This window comes from Haematobia irritans, chromosome 4 (genome assembly GCF_050003625.1).
Source record: "Haematobia irritans isolate KBUSLIRL chromosome 4, ASM5000362v1, whole genome shotgun sequence".
NCBI classification, from domain to species: domain Eukaryota; kingdom Metazoa; phylum Arthropoda; class Insecta; order Diptera; family Muscidae; genus Haematobia; species Haematobia irritans.
In genome coordinates, this window is record NC_134400.1 from 126,676,359 (window position 1) to 126,699,954 (window position 23,596).

The window sequence follows — 23,596 nt, forward strand, 5'->3', positions numbered from 1 at the left end:
TCACAATTTTTGGCACACGTATTTGTGGTCCTACAGTACCTCTAGATTTCCAATTTCAGATAAATTGAATAAAAACTGCGGTTTCTATAAGCCCAAGAAGTAAAATCAGGAGACCGGTCTATATGGGGGCTATATCAAAACATGGACCGATACTCACCATTTTTGGCACACCTCTTTATGGTCATAAAATAATTCTAGATTTCAAATTTCAGGCAAATTGGATAAAAACTACGATTTCTATAAGCCCAAGACCCCAAATCGGGAGGTCGGTTTATATGGGGACTATATCAAAACCTGGACCGATATAGCCCATCTTCGAACTTGACCTGCCTGCAGACAAAAGACGAGTTTGTGCAAAATTCCAGCACGATTGCTTCATTATTGAAGACTGTAGCGTGATTACAACAGACAGACAGACAGACAGACAGACAGACAGACAGACAGACGGACAGACGGACATCGTTATATCGTCTTAGAATTTCTCCCTGATCAAGAATATATATACTTTATATAGTCGGAAATCGATATTTCGATGTGTTACAAACGGAATGACAAACTTATTATACCCCCGTCACCATTCTATGGTGGTGGGTATAAAAATATGGGAAACGTTTAAATCTGAAGCAATTTTAAGGAATCTTGGAAAAAGTTTATTTATGATTTATCGCTCGATATATGTGTATTAGAAGTTTAGGAAAATTAGAGTCATTTTTACAACTTTTCGACTAAGCAGTGGCGATTTTACAAGGAAAATGTTGGTATTTTGACCATTTTTGTCGAAATCAGAAAAACATATATATGGGAGCTATATCTAAATCTGAACCGATTTCAACCAAATTTTGTACGCATAGCTACAATGCTAATTGTACTCCCAGTGCAAAATTTCAACTAAATCGGACCAAAAAATTGGTATCTGTGTTCATATGAGTGTAAATCGGGCGAAAGCTATATATGGGAGCTATATCTAAATCTTAACCGATTTTAACCAAATTTGGCACACATCGCAACACATCTACTCCCTGTGCAACTAAATCGGAGTTAAAAATTGGCCTCTGTGGCCATATGAGTGTAATTTGGGCGAAAGCTATATATGGGAGATATATCCAAATCTGAACCGATTTCAACCAAATTTGGCACGCATAGTTACAATGCTAATTCTACTCCCTGTGCAAAATTTCAAATAAATCGGAGCAAAAAATTGGCCTCTGTGGTCATATGAGTGTAAATCGGGCGAAAGCTATATATGGGAGATATATCCAAATCTGAACCGATTTGGCTGATATTTTGCAAGTTTTTTGAGACCCATAAAATATTCGGATTTACGGAATTTGAGGAAGATCGGTTGATATACACGCCAATTATGACCAGATCGGTGAAAAATATATATGGCAGCTATATCTAAATCTGAACCGAACCAAAATCAATAGAGATCGTCTTTGAGCCAAAACAGGACCCTATACCAAATGTTAGGACAATCGGACTAAAACTGCGAGCTGTACTTTGCACACAAAAATACATCAACAGACGGACAGACAGACAGACAGACAGACGGACATCGCTAAATCGACTCAGAATTTAATTCTAAGCCGATCCGTATACTAAAAGGTTGGTCTATGATTACTCCTTCTTGGCGTTACATACAAATGCACAAACTTATTATACCCTGTACCACAGTAGTGGTGAAGGGTATAAACATCCAGATTTTCAATTTCAGGCAAATTGAACAACAACTATGGTTTCTACAAGCCCAAAAAGTAAAATCGAAGATCGGTCGATATGGGGGCTATACTAAAACAGTGACCGATACTCAACATTTTTGGCACTCCTCTTTATTTTCGGCAAGCAAATTGAACAACAACTATGGTTTCTACAAGCCCAAAAAGTAAAATCGAAGATCGGTCGATATGGGGGCTATACTAAAACAGTGACCGATACTCAACATTTTCGGCACTCCTCTTTATGGTCCTAAAATAATTCTATATTTCAAATTTCATGCAAATTGGATAAAAACTACAGTTTCTATAAGCCCAAGAAATAAAATCGGTCTATATGGGGGATATACCAAAACATGGACCGGTACTCACCATTTTTGGCACGCCCCTTTGTGGTCCAAAAATACCTCTAGTTTTCCAATTTCAGGAAAATAGGATAAAAACTACGGATTCTAGAAGAGCAACAAGTAAAATCGGGAGATCGGTCTTAAGGGGGCTATACTAAAACATGGACCGATACTCACCGTTTTCGGCAAACCTCTTTGTGGTCCTAAAATACCTCCACATTTCCACTTTCAGGCATATTGAACAAAAACTACGGTTTCTATAAGCCCAAAACCCCAAATGAAGAGGTCGGTTTATACGGGGACTATATCAAAATCTGTACCGATAAATCCCATCTTCGAACTTGACCTACCTGCAGTCAAAAGACGAGTTTGTGACTACTTTCAGCACGATGGCTTCATTTTTGAAGACTGTGGCGTGATTACAACAGACAGACACACAGACGGACATGAATTTCTCCCTGATCAAGAATATATTTACTTTATATAGTCTGAAATCGATATTTCGATGTGTTACAAACGGAATGACAAACTTATTACACCCCCCTCACCATTCTATGGTGGTGGATATTATAAGGGTATAACGGCAAAATTTGGGGATTTTAGGAATATCAGACATTACATATATATGGGAGCTATATCTAAATCTTAAACAAATTAGGTGATATTTTGCAGGTTAGATGATACTGTAGAAGATTAGGTAAGGTTTGTAGAGGATGACATAATTTTTTGTGTTGAATTGATGTCCACTTACACCACTATAGGTCCATTGTGATTCCTGGATGTAATCTTCTCAAATTCTTCTTCCCGAGGTGGTCTCCTCTAAGGTACTCTGAGAACTTCCACGTGTCCGTCTTCCATACTAGAAATCTTAAAACAACCAACCAGAGGTCCTGATGAAGGCAAGTATGTTCCTTAAACTGCACTCCCGCAGTGAGAGCCTAAAAGAAAAAGGAGCCTAATATCTTGTTTCTTCTAAACGATAATGCTGCACACTGACACAGGAAGTGGTATGGGTCTTCCGTAACTACTGGGTGCAGATACCATATACAAATGTCATCATCTTTAAGGCCTATTCTTACCATGTGTTTCACAAGTGTGGTATGTCCTGTTATAATGCCAATCAAAGACCGCTATTCCCCTCTGTTCATCGACATCAAAATGTCCCCGTTTCTTCGGTTCTTTGGGTCCGAAGAGACCCACCGTCTTCGCCATATTTTATCATATTTGACCTCGATCCTGTAAAGCTAAGAAGATAGTAGAAGAAAAACGTCCGCTAGGAGATTAACTTGCACCAACTTTGAAAAAATTGGTTAATAAATAAGGATTTTATGGCAACGTTTGGGAATTTTGGGAAACATGAACCGATTTCGATGATGTTTAGCATGTTAATTGGTTCTACAGAAGAATAAATTCTGTAAACATTGAGTAATATCGCTTACTAAAAAGGTGTTTTATGGCCAAATTTTTAAAGTTGGGCGATACATATATATGGTAGCCATAAGCGTAGGAAGGCCTCTGGGGAGGGGGCTTAGACCCCCCCAGAAAAATTTTAGCCCCCCCCCCCAGAATTTGAAAACCTATTTACGATTTGACATTTTTATAAAAATTAAACAAGTATATACTCGTACAACGCACAAAGTTCCACTAAAGACTTTCATGCACAATCGAATTACTTGGGTTGTGGTAGAAGTCTGATATTTATGAAATAAAGCTGTGGTTGAACTTATGATTTAGTTGAATAAAAAATAGTAATTGATATTAAAACTATTCTTTCATAAATTAATATCTTAAAAATGCTGCAAAAAAGCGTCCCCAAAAAAGAAGTGAAAATGTTCTTTTTGGGTCTGGAAGTGGTACAAAATTGGCGGAGAAGCGATGAATGTAATATGAACTTGTCATAGAACGAATGTCCACCGTTTCACCAACCGTTGCAATGAATTTGCATCACTTTTTAAGGTGTGATCTGAATTCAGTGTTTTGAATGTGAATTAAAAATTTTGTGATATTTTCCCAAATAAATAATTTTTATACTTTTATATGATTTTTAAACGTATGGAAGGGACCGTCCACCTTAACATGGGTTTGTCATTGACGGAGTAAACTTACATTTTAGGACGCGTCTTGGACTCACCCCAAAGGACACGTCCTGGGACAATTTAGCAGGAGCAACCCATAAACAGGTCCTCAGGAACCAGTCTCGGACAAACTCTTAGAAATCTCTTTCAATTTGGGCTCCTAATCGAACCCGAAATGATTTTTTTTTTTTAATATGTCGAACAAAAGGTTATTCTGATAATTTTATTTCACTAAATGTGAAAATTGCAACTAACAGCAGCACAGGTCCAGATCTGTGATAGGTCCGTCAGTGGCAACTTGCACCAATTTCCCGTAGGGTAATTTTAGTTGCTTTATTATAAATTGATTCTCGAGTTATTTTGATGTCTATTTTTTATTCAATTTTATGAAATAAAACATTAGTTGAACCTATAAGTTCAGTCTATAAAGTTTTAGCTAGGGGGGCTATAGCCCCCCCTAGGAAAATTGTCTAGCTACGCTAACGATGGTAGCTATAAATCTGAATAAATCTAAATAGATTTTGATGAAAGGATGCTATGAAAAATTACTTTTTGTTATACCCTCCACCATATGATGGGGGATTGGTCGAAATCGGTCAATAATCATATATACACGCAAAAAAATAATTCTTTCCTCCCAAACGAAATTTTAGACAAACAAAGTTCGTTTCTCATTTGCTTTTCGCTGTAAGGAAGTGTATTTGGAAGAAAAGTATGTACTTTTGTGATAAACGTTTATTCTTTTCCAGGATGTAAAAACAATTTCATAAAGACAAACTCAAAAAAAAAAACATTGTCTTCTTGCTAATTGCGTTTTCCCTCACATCTTTCTCACATCCACAAGGTTTTTTAGTTTTTAACACTTTTTCCTGTAATACCAACATTGTAGAAGAAATTATACGATATTATAAATTTTAAAATTTTTTTTACCTTTCGCCTGGACGGAGAATCGAACCGCGGACCATGCACTTTGTAAGCCAACACACTAACCTCTGAGCTATGTACCTGTTATGGTCATCAATAGATAAATATCCATATAAGTTATATTTATATAGCATAGCTTGCGGCGCCCACGAACCGAATAAACAAAGTTTATTTAACAGAAACAAATATTTAGTTTGGCACCGTGGATCAGTGGTTGTTACGTCCGACTTGCATGCCAAGGGTCGTGAGTTCGATCCCTGTTTCGACCAAAGTTTTTTTTGTTTTACATATATTCCAGATATGTTCGGAAGATTCCGAAAAAATGTTCAACATTATATTGTAGTATATTAAATTTTGAACTGTAAAATGTGTCTTATTAAAGACCTAAAGTCAGAAAAGAACAGTGTTTTATATAAACGAATTGGACTGTGTTGTTGTTTCAAAATTAACTTTTTTTATTGAAAAAATAAAAATTTTGTAGCAAACGAATTTTTTTGGTGATAAAAGTTTAAAATTTTCGAAGCAATTCAAAAAACTCTAACAAAAGAAAAACGTTTTCGGTACACGTTTTCCAAACTTTTTTTTTCTTTGCGTGTAGGCCCCAGGCCCCGATCCCGAGATTTGGTTTTGGAGCCTCTTGGAGGAGCAAATTTCATCCGAGTCAGTTGAAAATTGGTACATTGTGCTAGTATATCACAACCATGCCTAAATAGGTCCATATCGGTCTATAGTTATATATAGCTCTCAGATAAATCGATCCACAATCACACAAAAATTGGTCCATATCAAGTTCCTAATTCTATATAGCCCCGATATAAGCGACCCCCATACTTCAATTCTGGCTCTCTACGTACCGTGCAAAAGTCCATGTCGATTCGTAATTATTTGTAGTTATTATTTGTATACATAACTGTTTTGTCTAATATATGCCACTCACAATTTAGAAAACGATATTAAGAAGTTTTAAGATACCACAACCCAAGTAGTTCGATTGTGGATGACAGTCTTTCGTAGAAGTTTCTACGCAATCCATGGTGCAGGGTACATAAGATTCGGCCTGGCCGAACTTACGGCCGTATATACTTGTTAAATTTGAAAATGATCGGTTAGTATCATTGCATGCTTCATTTTTATTCTGAGTGTTCAAAACAAACATAGTCAAACTTTTGCACTGCACTGACCCTAGGCAATAAATTAAAAATTATTATGATTATTAACAATAAATTGATTACAAGTAAATGTTAGTATTGTTGTAATTATTATTGTTAGTATTGTCCTATTTGTATCGGATAATGATGGCAACAAAAGCTTTGAATGCATTATGTTTACATCCTTGATTCATTTATGTAAATTGAATATAGTGGATATAAATTTACGAGAGTGTTTGCACAAATGGTTTTTAGTGTTTGATAACATTTCCAGATTTATTTTCCCACATAATAATTACATAAATAAATAATTTACCAAATAGAACCAAAATAATGTAACAAATGACATATAATTGAAATATGGGTCAAAACTAAATAAAATAGAATAATATAAAAAAGTGAACCAGCACTAATTATTTTATTATTGATATTTAAAAATAATATATTAAAAAAGACCTTGTGCAACATATGAAGAAGATTTTCATACCCAATATCACCGAATGCTGAGTATAAAAGGTTTCTCATTCCATTTGCAACACATTGACATTGAATCAATAAAGAGTTGTAATATTATCCCTGATGATATCCATTTTCCTGTCGGATTTCATCACATTGCAGGCATCTCTGGTTGCCAGCCTTTTTTCCTCATAAACAATAAAAAACGACCATGTCATTTGAACTGCAGAAAGAATACAGAAAGATGGTACCTTTTGACTTAGAACATTTTCCAAGCTGGTTTGCTTTTTATTTTTTATTTCGCTCGAAATTTGGTATTAAATCGTTAATATTTTCGTGCGATTTTTTTACAACTCTCGACGTGAATTAACTCAAGAACAGTGAGTCGATAAGCTTAATTCAGTTTTTGGCTATGAATCGCCATTATGGACCACTGTTTATCGATGGCATGGTGATTTCAACCGAAATTGTAGTTCACTCCAAGACGAATTTCGTGAAGGTCGTCAAAAATCAGTTGTTGTTTCCGAAACCGTTGATTCTGTGCTCCAACTGATATTGCAAGATCATCGTGTGACCTCTCGGAAGATTGGGACAGCTTTAGACATTAGACGGACCAGCATACATTCAATATTCCATAAAAATTTTACACTAAAAAATATTGTTCGCGTTTGATCAATCTTTCAAAAATTACTAGTGCCGTTTGGTCAAAAGAAATGCTCTAAAATTGTGTGTATTGGCAAACATTCATTTGTCAAGAAAGAAATCTTTGCGGGTCTAAGGGTATGGCCTCACTGGGCAAATATTAGACCAAAATGAGTGTCAAACTTTTTTCCACGACCATTTTCGAAATATCTGAATACCGTTTTTGGAAAACACTGCTATCATGATTTTGTATATCCAATATGAGCTAGGTTAGGTTAAGTTAGGTGGCAGACCAATGTATCAGGCTCACTTGACTATTCAGTCCATTGTGATACCACATTGGTGAACTTCTCTCTTATCACTGATTCCATGTTAAGCTCAATGACAAGGGACCTCCTTTTTGTAGGCGAGTCCGAACGGTGTTCCACATTGCAGTGAAACCACTTAGAGAAGCTCTGAAACCCTCAGAAATGTCACCAGCAATACTGAGGTGGGATAATCCACCGCTGAAAAACTTTTTGGTGTTCGGTCGAAGCAGGAATCGAACCCACGATCTTGTGTATACAAGGCGGGCATGCTAACCATTGCACCACGGTGGCCCCCTATATATAAATATATGAGCTAAAAATGTTTGCTGGTTCGGCTGCGATGACGATTTCTTTTTTGATTTCTGTCAAAAATTTGCCTAGTGTGACCGTACCGTAATAAATAACAGCGACTGAATCTTGCGAATAACAAATACATGGAGAGACAGACACATGGAATCGAACCCACGACCTTGTGTATGCAAGGCGGGCATGCTAACCATTGCACCACGGTGGCTCCTTAAGAGGTAACAAAAATTCGTGTGTTTTTGACCAGCTTGAGTCTGAACCATGAACTTCGGTCCTGGGGTTGATATATTAGATAGTCCAAAGGGAATTTTCGTATTTCAACTTATTTTCAGACCTACCATCATAGAATGGGGTTATACAAATATTGTCATTCCGTTTGTGATGCATAGAAATATTGGTTTGACACTACATGAAGTATATATCAGTGAAAATGAGACGGATGAAAATTTAGCACGAGTGAGCTGAAGGCTAAATTTTAAACAAGTAATTTTCACAGGCTTCTATTTGATAACAATTTACTTCATTCGGACAATTAATCGAAACCAATGGTAGTCCTCCATTCAGGGATATATAATGGATCTATCAAAACTTCTCAATTAAGCAATTAAGAGTTATCAGTACAATCTGAGCAAAGTTGGGTCCAAAAGTTTCCCACCTAGATCACTAAGATGATGTAATTTCCATTAACACATAAATAAATAATTCTTTCCTCCGAAACGATATTTGGACCAACTTTTTTTATACTCTAAACCACACAGTGGCCAGAAATATTGATTTTAGACCCCATAAAATATAGACCGATCGATTCAGAATCACCTCCTGAGTCGCTTGGTGTCCGTCCGTCCGTCCGTCCGTCCATATATTTGTTGTCCGCAGGATTCTAGTCGCAATTATTGACCGATTTTGATGAAATTTGGTATGTGGCCTTTTTTTGGTACAAGGACGAACGCTATATTAGATATAGCTCCCATATATATGTATCGCCCGATTTCGATAAATTGGGTCAGATTGCGTTCATTTACTAACCGATCCGCGTCAAATTTGCTACAAAGTAATCCAAATTTCACCCTTTATGTATGCCAAATTTCACAGAAATTGGTTCAGATTTAGATATAGCTCCCATATATATGTATCGCCCAATTTTCCCAAATTTGGCTAAAGTCCCTTATTTATCAACCGATCTTACTCAAAGTTGGCCAAATCTAATTTTTTATAGTACTTACTATATGTGCAAAAATTTACCGAAATCGGTTCAGATTTAGCTATAGCTCCCATATATATGTATCGCCCGATTTTCGAAAATTTGGTCTTAATAGCCTTATTTATTAACCGATCTTACTCAAATTTGGCACACAGTAACCTTCTGAGATATCTACTCGTTTGACAGATGACAGATTTATTCCAGTGACAGTTTATTTTCTTAAAACAAGAATTGTGATCTTTGGAATTCAAAGAGTTAAGGAAAGCCTAAAGTCGGACGGGGCCGACTATATTATACCCTGCACCAATTAGTAGATGCACATTTTCGATACCATATCAAATCCGTTAAATGTGTTGGGTGCTATATACAAAAGTTTTATGTTCCCATATAGATATATTAAAATCTGACCCGATCTGGACAATATTTGTTAGAATTCTACAAAATCTGTAGACTTAAAATTTAAGACGTCTAATATCTTGGGGTGGAACAAAATGTTAGAAAAAACTGTGGAAAATATTTAAATCTGAACCAATTTTGGTGCAACTTCGAAAAAGTGTATTCATGATTTATCGGTCGATATATATGTATTAGCAGTATAAGAAACAAATAGAGTCATTTTTACACGTTTTCGAATTAGCAGAGGCGAAATTTTAAGGAAAATTTGGGTATTTTGGCCATTTTTGCCCAAATTCGAAAATCATATACATGGAAGATATATCTAAATCTGAACCGATTTCAACCAAATTTGACGTGCACAGTTAACATGCAGGCTAATTTTACTCACTGTGTAAAATTTCGCGTAAATCAGAGTACAACTTTGGTCTCTGTGGTCATATTAGTGTAAATCGGGGGGAAAATATATATGGGAGTTATATCTAAATCTGAACCGATTTTAATAAAATTCATCACACTTGACTATACTCCTAACTGTACTACTTGTGGAAAATTTCAAGCAAATCAGAACAAACCTCTGGCTTCTGGGGCCATATATCTATATCTGAACCGATTTCACTCAAATTTCGCAAACTTAACGATACTCCATGTGCAAAATTGAAAATAAATCAGTGTAAATCTCTGGCTTCTGGGGCCGTATAAGTCCATATCGGGCAAAAGATATATATTTGGAAGCTATATTTAAATTGGTAATAATGAAACGCGTCCAAAAAGTGGATGAAAAACGAGAATGACTCTACAAATGAGGGGTCCAAATAAATACGTAATATTATTGGGCAAATGTTCTTAAGACAAAAGTGAAGCCCTGGGCTGACAAACATTTCGCCGCAGACTATGGATATTCGAATAAAACTCGGCACCATCGCATTCAGCACGTGTCTACACTGAAAAAATATTGCCCTAATATGGAAAATTATGCAACATAAATTTTATGACTCAAAATTCACGCAATGCTAAAGACAAAATTCTTTGAAACAATGACATTTTAAATAAAAGAAAGTTTATAATCCTGGCTTCAAAAATTCTTTTCATTAAATTTTGGTACACAAATCTTGAAATTTTGCGTCTCTCTGCTGAAGTTGTAGATCTTTGAAGTAAGGCAAAATTTCCTTAAAATAAAGAAAAACATTTTTAGTTTAAAGAAATCGTCTTCAACTCAACTGACATATTGAATTTTTACATTTAAGATAAAAACGTTTCAAATATAGACTAAGACTTATTTTAAGGATTGGCATCTTTGGTTTAAATTTTTTTTAGCATTAAGAAAACTGTTTTCACTTTGAAGTACCTGGCATAATTTGGATTTTGAAATTGGAATTTGTTTGTACATAAATACCTCTATTAATATATCGCAAAAAGAAAATAAAAACTCGATGAATGAGATCTGTATCCAATTTTAATTTTATTGATCCTAGATTTAAAGCTAAAGAGGTCCGTATTATAAATAATATCATTATATAACATCTATAATTTCACCTCTAATATACAGATCTATGAGATAAACATTGACAACTTTATTTAAAGAACGAAAGATAAATATGAGAAAATGTTTCTAATGCTTTAACAATCCAAAAAATTCAAAAAAAAAAAAATAATTTATTGTCGACATATGGTGAATAAAAGTTTGAAATTATATCACTGAAAGTATTCGATAATTTGCTTACTTTCTTCCGCCTTTCGTCTTTCCATTTTTACAGCGCTTATTATTCTTATGAACATCTAATTCTCAAATAAAACAGGGATATCTCCATAACCACCGCAACCATCATCATCGTCATTGTCGCTGTCGTCATCATTAAGCTAATCATGTAGGAACATGTGAACAACCGTTCGGGAAGCCCCTCCTGCTGCGGCACATATATGAACCTCGTCTGCCTATGATGCAGTGTTGCCAGGTTTTCCACCCAAATTTAGGGAGTTTTTCCACGTTTGGGGGGATTTTTAGGGGTAACATTTATTAGGGTTTTTTTGGGTGAACAATATCTAACATTTTATGAAGTAAAACAATACTCAACCAAATTTGGAACAGTTCGAGCATGAATTTGAAGAAACAAGGACGCGGTAGTTTAAAACAAGTATCTAACTTAAAGCAAGTATGTATTAGCATTCAAAGTTCGACAGAGTTAAAAACAAATTTAGAAATAGTATATTAACTTCAATAGCTGAAAGTCTTTTTAGAGTTAAATATTCCTTAAATGAGGATAAATGTCATAATTTTTGTAGGAAACAAGTGAAATGATTACATTATTTATATCCAACAATTGTATTCTGCTAATGCAGAAGATTAAGAATTTTGGACTGTTTTTGGCGAATAATGCATATATTTACAAGATTTTATTTTGTTTACTTTTCTACATTATAAACTGAATTTTTAATAAATTTGATTCAAAAAATTTATAAATTTTTTGTGTATATCAATACAGGATTTTTTTCTCAAAATTTCGAAAGGCATTCCTAAAATTTTTGGGCGTTTTTGAAAAAAACTCTCGAACTATTTAGGTTTTTTTTTCTTAATATTTGGGGGTAAGGTCTACAAATCACCTGGCAACACTGCTGTGATGATTTATTTATGACACACATTCAACTTTTACTCGACACGGAGTGAAGCAACAAACTTGCGAGTGGAGGAGATAACCATAAATCTTTGCAAGCATCCTGCCACACTCTGGTGGTGGCTGTGAAATAAAAACCGAATAATTCATAATTTCATTCTGGAAGAATGCTCTACAACATAATAAAACGCCAAACGTACCGAGCAAATGAATGCCATAGAAAAAAAAAAAAAGAACGGAAAGCTTGTACACGAATTGAATCCGACTTTTATTGAGTGTACATCCTTAAACTCTCTAGAGTCATATTTTTTTAAGAAGAGAAGAATTCTATTCATTCATGTTGTATTACATCTTTTTTTGGAAAGGTACAAACTAATGCTCTTAATGTTATATTTCATCTATTATCTTCACGTAGTTTGGGAGCAGAGTTTTCTTTTGGCCATGTTGAATATCAAGATCTTAGGAGCGTCTTTAAAATGCCAAAGTGTGAACTTTTTTAGATTATTCTTAAACTATAAACTTGACAATAAACTTCCTTGTGTTGATGCGCGAGAAGTATTAGGGATTGTAATCAAAATCACAAAATCAGAATTACAAGACCTGCCTTAAAATCTCTGCACCCTATATCTGTATACGCAAAATAAGTATATACGGCGGTAAATTCGGCCAGGCCGAAGCTTATATACCCTCCATGGATTGCTAGAAACTTATACTGAAGACTGTCATCCACAATCGAATTACTTGGGTTGCGGTATCACTTGCCGATGGCAAGGTATCTTAAAACTTCCTAACACTGTCTTCTAAATTGTAAGGTAGTCAATATGTGGTATATATTAAACTAAAAAGGGCCGATTAAATACGTATACAATCAAGTTTGACAAAATTTTCTATAGAAATAAAATTTTGACAACATTTTCTATAGAAGTAAAATTTGGACAAAAAATAAAATTTTGTCAAAATTTTCTATAGAAATAAAATTTTGACAAAATTTTCTATAGAAATAAAATTTTGACAAAATTTTCTATAGAAATAATATTTTGACAAAATTTTCTATAGAAATAAAATTTTGAAAAAGTTTTCAATAGAATTAAAATTTTGTCAACATTTTCTATAGAAATAAAATTTTGCCAAAATTTTCTATATAAATAAACTTTTGACAAAATTTTCAATAGAATTAAAATTTTGACAACATTCTCTATAGTATTAAAATTTTGACAAAATTTCCTATAGAAATAAAATTTGACAATATTGTCTATAGGAATAAAATTTTGACAAAATTTTCCATAAAAATAAAATTTTGACAAAATTTTCCATAAAAATAAAATTTTGACAAAATTTTCCATAAAAATAAAATGTTGACAAAATTTTTTATAGAAATAAAATTTTGGTAGATTATTTTTGGCTCGAGTGGCAACCATGATTATGAACCGATATGGACCAATTTTTGTATGATTGGGGATCGGCTATATATAACTATAGACCTTTATGGACCAATTTTGGCATGGTTATTAGCGGCCATATACTCACACCACGTTGCAAATTTCAACCGGATCGGATGAATTTTGCTTCTCTAAGAGGCTCCACAGATCAAATCTGGGGAACGGTTTATATGGGTACTATATATAATTATTGACCAATATGGACCAATTTCTGCACGGTTGTTAGAGACCATATAACACCACGTACCAAATTTTAACCGAATCGGATGAATTTTGCTCCTCCAAGAGGTTGCGGAGGTCAAATCTGGGGATCGGTTTATATGGGGACTATATATAATTATGGACCGATATGTACCAATTCTTGCATGGTTGTTAGAGACCATATACAAACACCACGTACCAAATTTCAACCGGATCGGATGAATTTTGTTCCTCTAAGAGGCTCCGGAGGTCAAATCTGGGGGTCGGCTTATATGGGGGCTATATATAATTATGGACCGATATGGACCAATTTTTGCATAGTTGTTAGAGACCATATACTAATACCATGTACCAAATTTCAGCCGGATCGGATGAAATTTGCTGCTCTTAAAGGATCCGCAAACCAAATCTGAGGATCGGTTTATATGGGGGCTATATATAATTATGGATCGATATGGACCAATTTTTGCATGGTTGTTAGAGACCATATACTAACACCACGTCTTAGAGCAATATTTCGATGTGTCATCCTATGGTGGAGGGTATAAAAAAAATTAAAACAAATCCAAAGTTAATTTTTTTTTTTTTTTTTTGATAGTGGATTTGAGTTGATTTACAAATTTATTTAATGTCGATTAGTAGAATTTGAAAATTGCAAAATGTCGACTTAGACATTTCTGAATCCCTTCAACCAGGGATAAAGGGTATGATAACTTTGTCATTTTGTTTTGAAAGCATTGCAAACCTGGTTTCAGACCCCACAAAGTACATTTATTCTTGTTCGTGGTGAAATTCTGAGTCAATATAGCATTGTCCGTCCATCTGTCAGTTGAAATCACGACTTATAATGAAAGATGCCATTAACTTCAATTTTGGCTCAAGCGGTTTTTTGTGTAGGTTGAATTGTATTGCAAATTTGCTCCCATATGAACCAATCCCAAGATTCGACTTCTGGCGCCTAAAATTCGGCGTGTGATATCAGTATTCGACATGAGATGTGATGCGAAACTTGACATGTTATGTCAGTATCGTCCTCTAAATACATCGAAAAAATCCGTAGATGAACTATCGCTAAATTTAACCTATTTTTATTACAAAACAAGTATATACAGTAGTAAGTTCGGCCGGGCCGAATCTTAAATGCCCACCACCATGAATCAAATATAATAGTTTCCTTTGAAAACTTTTCGTCGGTGCGGGTATCTTGATCATATATGTAGGATTTAAGGGGGTTTGATGACAGATATTCTCCCAAGCAGATCAATTCAACCAGTACACTTCCCGAAGATAAATTTAAAGATTCTACCTATGAAGACTAGATCAGATTCTGGATTTATAAGAACCAATTTTGTTTGAATTTTAGTGAAATCATAAACATATCGTGTAAATGATGAAAAAAACCTTGATTTGAAATCTTAAATCCGTAGATTTTTTCCGCCATTATTTAAATGATAACGAGGAGTAAAATCTTGAAATTTTACTTTTAGTTTCAAGCAATTTATATGATCAGAGCTCCTGCTACAACCTCAAGAAGTGAAATCGGTCGATCGATCAATGTCTTACGTAATGGACCGGTAGAAATAAATGCGATACAAATTGTTGAGGGTGTAAAATACCAGTATATTTACATATTCAGGCAAAGTGGATAAAAACTACAGATTCTAGCAGCCTAAGAAATATATCCGGGAGGTAGGTCTATATGGGGGCTATACCAAAACATGGACCAATACTCAAAATTTTCGACACACCTCTTAATGTTTCTCAAATACCTCTAGAATTCCAATTTCCGACAAATTGGGTAAAAACTACGAAATCTAAAATTGGGCGATCAGTCTATAAGGGGGCTATATGAAAACATGGACCGATACGGACCATTTTCGACACACCTCTAGATTTCAAATTTCTGGCAAATTGGATAAAAACTACGGATCCTATAGTCCAAGAAGTAAATTTGTGAGATCGGTCCTATATGGGCGCTACAACGAAACATGGACCGATACACCCCATTTTCTGCACACCTATTTGTGATCCTAAAATACATCTCGATTTCCAATTTTAGGCAAATCAAATAAAAACTACGGTTTCTAGAAACTCAAGACCCCAAATCGGGGGATGGGTTTATATGGGAGATATATCAAAACTTGGACCGATACACTCTTTGATGGTCCTAAAACACCTCTAGATTTCCAATTTCAGGCAAATTGAATAAAAACTACGGGGTTTAAAAGCCCAAGACCCCGAATCGGGAGGTCGGTTTATATGGGGACTATATCAAAACTTGGACCGATATAGCCCATAGCCGAACGTAGCGTGATTACCACAGACAGACGGACAGACGGACGTGCTTATATCGTCTTAGAATTTCTCCCTGATCAAGAATATATATATACTTTATATATATAATAAGTTTGTCATTCCGTTTGTAACATATTGAGATATCGATTTCCGACTATAAAACGTGTGAAATTCTAGAGGGACCAATGTCCGTCTATTGTAATCACGTTACATATTTCAATAATGAACCTATAGTGCTGGGATTTATATACAGGTCGAATATGGGCTATATCAGTATAGGTTTTGATATAGCTCCCATATAAACCGACCTACCGATTTGATTTCTTTGGTTTTTAGAAATAGCAATTTCTATTCGATTTGCATGAAATTAATCTAGAAGTATTTAAAAGTCACATTTGGCCGTGCCGAATATGGTGTGTATCAGTCCATGCTTTTGCATAGCCTCTATCTAGACCGATATCCCGATTTGATTTTTGGGCTTTTAGAGACCGCAATTTTTATTTTATTTTAATTAAATTCAAAATCTAGAGGTATTAAGGCCCACATTTAGCCGTGGAAAAAAATTGATGGAGGATCCCGGGATTGGCTTAAAAAGAAATGTTTATGGAAAAGCATCCAATTTTTTTGGCTGCGTAATTATAAAATTGCTTTAAATAAGCGAACATATCCGTACCAATCCCACATCAATTTCGTATCACTGTTCACACCCCTACCCAAAAACGAACTGGGTAACAAACCTCATAAATATATATGGAGCTATTAAGAGCCCATTGAATGAAGTAGAACTCTGCACAACACTTTTTTTCCACAAAAGAAGAATCCATTTGAATTCTGAAAAAATAGTGGTCAAAGTTTTCTCATAACATTACTTGAACGAACTTCTTCCGTTTTCTCATTTCTAGTGTTCTATTTTAGATGACAATGAGATATCACCTACTGAGATATTAATGACAAGTAGGGTATAATATAGAGGAAACAAAAAATATAAATTTTAAGTGTGGGAAAAGTTTTCACATCTCCGACATGAGGATTGAAAAAAAAAACAAAACTGACGACATTTTCACAAAAAAAAACAAGAAACCACAAACATGTGCGCTATTATTTGACAAAGCACTTTGCACATTGCTATGAAAGGTGTTTGATGATAGCACTGATATTTGCAAATTCATTGTAGTTTATGAATGAAAAGAGAACAATATTGCAAAGAATAAAATTTCTATTTTAAAAATTTAATTTCTAATATGCTGCGTTATTTCATTTTGAAATTTATATGAAATTTCTTTCATAACACAAAAAGAATATTTTATTTGATCGTTATGTCCATATTCTTGATAATGGTTAAATTCTAGAACAATCGAATGATGTCTCTCTTTTTCGATTATGCAATCATGCAGTACACTTTAATAAAGTTCTACTGGAATGGCTTTTTTTGACAAGAGCTGGGACCAATTCGAAGATGGATTTATTGGTACAGTTCTCTGAATCATCCTTTAATGGATGATTTTCTAAGAGCTATAGTACACCCAAAGAAAAAATACTTTCCTCCGGAACAAAATTTTACACAAACTAAATTCCCCTTTATTAGAAAGTATTTTCTTTAAAAGCAAATAAACTTGAATTTATAACAAGTATATACGGCCGTAAGTTCGGCCAGGCCGAAGCTTATGTACCCTCCACCATGGATTGCGTAGAAAGTTCTACTGAAGCCGATGGCAAGGTATCTTAAAACTTCCTAACACCGTAATATATACCACATAGTCCATACGTGGTATATATTAAATTAAACAAGTATATACGGCCGTAAGTTCGGCCAGGCCGAAGCTTATGTACCCTCCCCATGGATTGCGTAGAAACTTCGAATTACTTGGGTTGCGGTAACACTTGCCGATGGCAAGGTATCTTAAAACTTCCTAACACCGTAATATATACCACATAGCCCATACCTGGTATATATTAAACTAAAAGGGCCGATTAAATACGTATATAATTAAGTTTAAAGTTTCTATAGAAATAAAATTTTGACAAAATAAAATTTTAACAACATTTTCTATAGAAGTAAAATTTGGAAAAAACATTTCTATAGAAATAAAATTTGGAAAAAAAATTTTATAGCAATAAAATTTTGACAAAATTTTCTATAAAAATAAAATTTTGACAAAATTTTCTATAGAAATAAAATTTGGAAAAAATTTTTTATAGAAATAAAATTTGGAAAAAATTATCTATAGAAATAAAATTTTGACAAAATTTTCTATAGAAATAACATTTTGACAATGTTTTCTATAAAAATAAAATCTTGGTAGATTATTTTTCTCTCGAGTGGCAACCATGATTATGAACCATTATGGACCAATTTTTGTGTGATTGGGGATCGGCTATATATAACTATAGACCGATATGGACCAATTTTGGAATGGTTATTAGCGGCGTTATACTAACACCACGTTGCAAATTTCAACCGGATCGGATGAATTTTGCTCCTCCAAGAGGCTCCGGAGATCAAATCTGGGGAACGGTTTACATGGGGGCTATATATAATTATGGACCGATAGGGACCAATTTTTGCGTGTTTGTTAGAGACCACATTCTAACACCATGTTCCAAATTTCAACCAGATAGGATGAATTTTGCTCCTCCAAGAGGCTCCGCAGGACAAATCTGGGGATCGATTTATATGGGGGCTATATATAATTATGGACCGATATGGACCAATTCTTGCATGGTTGTTAGAGACCACATACTAACACCACGTACCAAATTTCAACCGGATAGGATGCATTTTACTCCTCTAAGAGGTTCCGGAGGTCAAATCTGGGGATCGGCTTATATGGGGGCTATATATAATTATGGGTCGATGTGGACCAATTTTTGCATGGTCATTAGAAAACATATACAAACACCATGTACCAAATTTCGGCCGAATCGGATGAAATTTGCTTCTTTAGAGTCTCCGCAAGCCAAATCGGGGGATCGGTTTTTTTGGGGCTATATATAATTATGGACCGATGTGGACCAATTTTTGCGTGGTTGTTAGAGACCATATACTAACACCATGTACCAAATTTCAGCCGGATCGGATGAAATTTACTTCTCTTAGAGCAATCGCAAGCCAAATTTGCGGGTCGGTTTATATGGGGGCTATACGTAAAAGTGGACCGATATGGACCTATTTTTGCATGGTTGTTAGAGACCATATACTAACACCATGTACCAAATTTCAGCCGGATCGGATGAAATTTTGCTTCTCTTAGAGCAATCGCAAGCCAAATTTGGGGGTCCGTTTATATCGGGGCTATGCGTAAAAGTGGACCGATATGGCCCATTTGCAATACGATCCGACCTACATCAATAACAACTACTTGTGCCAAGATTCAAGTCGATAGCTTTTTTCGTTCGGAAGTTAGCGTGATTTCAACAGACGGACGGACATGCTCAAATCGACTCAGAATTTCACCACTACCCAGAATATATATACTTTACGGAGTCGTAGAGCAATATATCGATGTGTTACAGACGGAATGACAAAGTTAATATACCCCCATCCTATGGTGGAGGGTATAAAAAGCCTGGAAACGATTTTTTCCATTCTTTTTTATTTGCCTTTAAAGAAACCTTTATTTATTTGTATACCCTCCACCATAGGATGGGGGTATATTAACTTTGTCATTCCGTTTGTAACACATCGAAATATTGCTCTAAGACCCTATAAAGTATATATATATTCTGGGTCGTGGTGAAATTCTGAGTCGATCTGAGCATGTCCGTCCGTCCGTCTGTTGAAATCACGCTAACTTCCGAACGAAACAAGCTATCGACTTGAAACTTGGTACAAGTAGTTGATATTGACGTAGGTCGGATGGTATTGCATATGGGCCATATCGGTCCACTTTTACGTATAGCCCCCATATAAACGGACCCCCAAATTTTGCTTGCAGACCCTCTAAGAGAAGCAAATTTCTTCCGATCCGGCTGAAATTTGATCCATGGTGTAAATATATGGTCTTTGACAACCATGCAAAAATTGGTCCACATCGGTCCATAATTATATATAGCCCCCATATAATCCGATCCATAGATTTGTCTTGCGGAGCATCTAACAGAAGAAAATTTCATCCGATCAAGTTGAAATTTGGTACATTGTGTTAGCATATGGTCTCTAACATCTACGCAAAAATTGGTCCACATCGATCAATAATTATATATAGCCCCCATATAAACCGATCCCCCGATTTGATTGGCGGAGCCTCTAAGAGAAGCAAATTTCATCCGATCTGGCTGAAATTTGGTACATGGTGTAAGTATATGGTCTCTAATGACCATGCAAAAATTGGTCGAAATCGGTCCATAATTATATATAGCCCCCATATAAACCGATCCCCAGATTTGACCTCCGTCTGTCTGTCTGTGTGTATAATTTTGTGTGCAAAGTACAGCTTGGAATTTAAGTACGATATTCCTCAAATTTGGCATGGAGTCTTTCTTCGGGTCAAAGGCAATTGATATTGATTTTGGAAAAATCGTTTCAGATTTAGATATAGCTGCCATAGTTATTTATCACCGATTTTATCATAATTGACGTATTTACGAACCGATCTTCTTCAAATTTCGTACGCCTGAATGCTTTGCAGGTCCCGTAAAACTTGCAAATTATCAGCTAAATTGGTTCAGTGTTAGATATAGCTCCAAAGGCCAGAATTTTATATTGATTAGCTTTAAATTTTGCACAAGGAGTACAACTAATTGTTTCGTCAAGTATGCCAGATTTCGTTGAAAGCACTCAATGCACCCACAAAGAGTGACTGTTTGGTGCGGTTTATGGACTGGCGGGATCATCGGGCCCTATTTTTTCCAAAATGAGGCCGGTCAGGCAGTTACTGTGAATGGTGTTCGGTATCGTGAGATGATAACGAACTTTTTATGGCCCGAATTGGAAGATATGGATGTGGACGATATATGGTTTCAGCAGGACGGTGCCACTTGCCACACAGCTAACGAAACAATGGCTCTTGTGCGCAACAAATTCAATGGCCGTGTTATCTCACGTAATGGCGATGTGAAAAGGTGTACGTCGATAAGCCAGCAACCATTCAAGAGCTAAAGGATGAGATAATTCGGCACAATAACGACATAGAACCTCCATTATGCCTCAGCGTCATCGAAAATTTGGACCATTGGATGAAGGTGTGCCACCGAGGTCGCGGCGTCCATTTGGCCGATATTTTGTTCCATACGTAATTGAGTAATACCAATATATCATAAAAAAATAAAATTACAATAATTTCCTATATAGTTTGTGTTTTATTCAAAATCAACATCGGCCCTTGTAATTTTAACCATCCTTTATTTCGTTAGTCGATTAGAGCTTTAAACAGTTCCCAATAAATTTGATTGACTTGAGATGGTACCAAAGATTTTGATCTACACTGTGGTGTAGGGTATAATATAGGCAGCCCGCCTATATACTTTATACTTTACTTACCTGTTAACTTCTGCGATTCTTTGGCAGAGTGTTAAAACAAACTTTTTGGAACCGGTCAAGTTTTTTTTTCAATGTATGCACTAATTCATAATACCCTTTTAACTTTAGGTTAGGTCCCGATGTATATGAGGCTCAAAGGCCAAAGAGTTAAATGATTTTCATTATACTTTCCGCGTATAATAAACCGGAGACATAATACCATCAAAATCTTAAATGTTTACACATACATTTCTTACGCATGTCCTCTATTTTCCCAGTGGAGAAATACGAAATCAATAAATTCTGTTGAAGTTGAAAAACAACAAATTTGCAGCTTCATTCCAATTTACACATAATGACAAACTCTTTGAGGCTGGAGGATAGGTGATTATTGAGATAAATGACACACTTGTGTATCGATTTGTTTTAACAAATTAACACCTTGTCAGCTATACTCCTCCAGTTTTTGGTCTGTTGAGCGATTGTTATTTGAGATAAAATTGATGCTGACGCCACAATAGCTGCTCCAAGGTAGATGATAACACATTACAAATTTCGAGCAATAACAAAAAAAGCTTATTGTTTTTGTTTTTTTTTTTTTTTAATGTGAAAACTTTATGCTATTTTACGATTGCTTGAAGATATGAAATAATTCCGATATGTGACACACTCACACTGGTTAGAGTTGGGGTAGGACAAACGATATACGTTAATAACAAAAGAAATATAAATTCTGATTATTCGTTAAAATATTCGTAGAGAGAATCGGGAAGGGAAAGCAGTTGGTATCGAATTTAAAGACTTACATTTACGATGAAGGACTTACAAGGAGTTTTCGGTAGCAGTGTTGTCAGTTTTTTCTGACTCTTGTACCCGAATTGCCAGTACCATATAATGGTTAAGTAGAATAAATAAGTTTGTCATTCCGTTTGTAACACATCGAAATATCGATTTCCGACTATATAAAGTATATATATTCTTGATCAGGGAGAAATTGTAAGACGATATAAGCATGTCCGTCTGGCCGTGTGTCTGTCTGTTATAATCACCCTACAGTCTTCAATAATGGCGCTATCGTCCTGAAATTTGGCACAGATTCGTCTTTTGTCTGCACGCAGGCCTAGTTCGAAGATGGGCTATATAAGTCCGGGTTTTCACCCCGATTTGGGGTCTTGAGCTTCTAGAAACCGTAGTTTTTATTCGATTTGCCTAAAATTGAAAATGTAGCAGTATTTTGCGATTGCAAATAGGTGTGTCGAAAATGGTGTGTATCGGTCCATATATTGGTACAGCCCCCATATAGACCGATCTCCCGATTTTACGTCTTGGGCTACTATAAACCGTAGGTTGTATCCGATTTGTCTGAAATTGGAAATCTAGAAATATTTTAGGATCACAAATAGGTGCATCGAAAATGGTGTGTATCGGTATATAGCCCCCATATAGACCGATCTCCTGATTTGACTTCTTGGGCTTCTAGACACGTATTTTCAATCCGATTGCCTGAAATTTGAAGTCTGGAGTTATTTTATGACCACAAATAGGTTTGCCAAAAATAGGCTCTATCGATCCATGTTTTGGTATAGCCCCATATAAACAAATCTCCCGATTTTACTTCTTTGGTTTCTAGAAACCATAGTTTTTATCCAATTTGCCTGAAATTTGAAATCTGGAGGTATTTTATAACCACAAATAGGTTTGCCGAAAATAGGGTCTATCGATCCATGTTTTGGTATAGCCCCATATAGACGGATCTCCCGAATTTATTTCTTGGGCTTCTAGAAACCATAGTTTATATCCAATATCCCTGAAATTTAAACGGCTTTAATTTTTATCGGTCCATTTGGTAAGGCCTCCATATAGACCGATGTCACTTCTTGAGGTAGTAGTCTCACTGATCATGAATATTGCATGAAACTGAAAGCAAAATTTCCAGATTTTATTTCTTCTAATCATTTTAATAATGGGAGTAAAAATCTACAGAGTTTGGATTTCAAATCAAGGCGTTAGTTCATCATTTTCTTGCACACCTACACGAGATGCCTGTAAAACTCAAACAAAAACGTTTGTTATAAATCC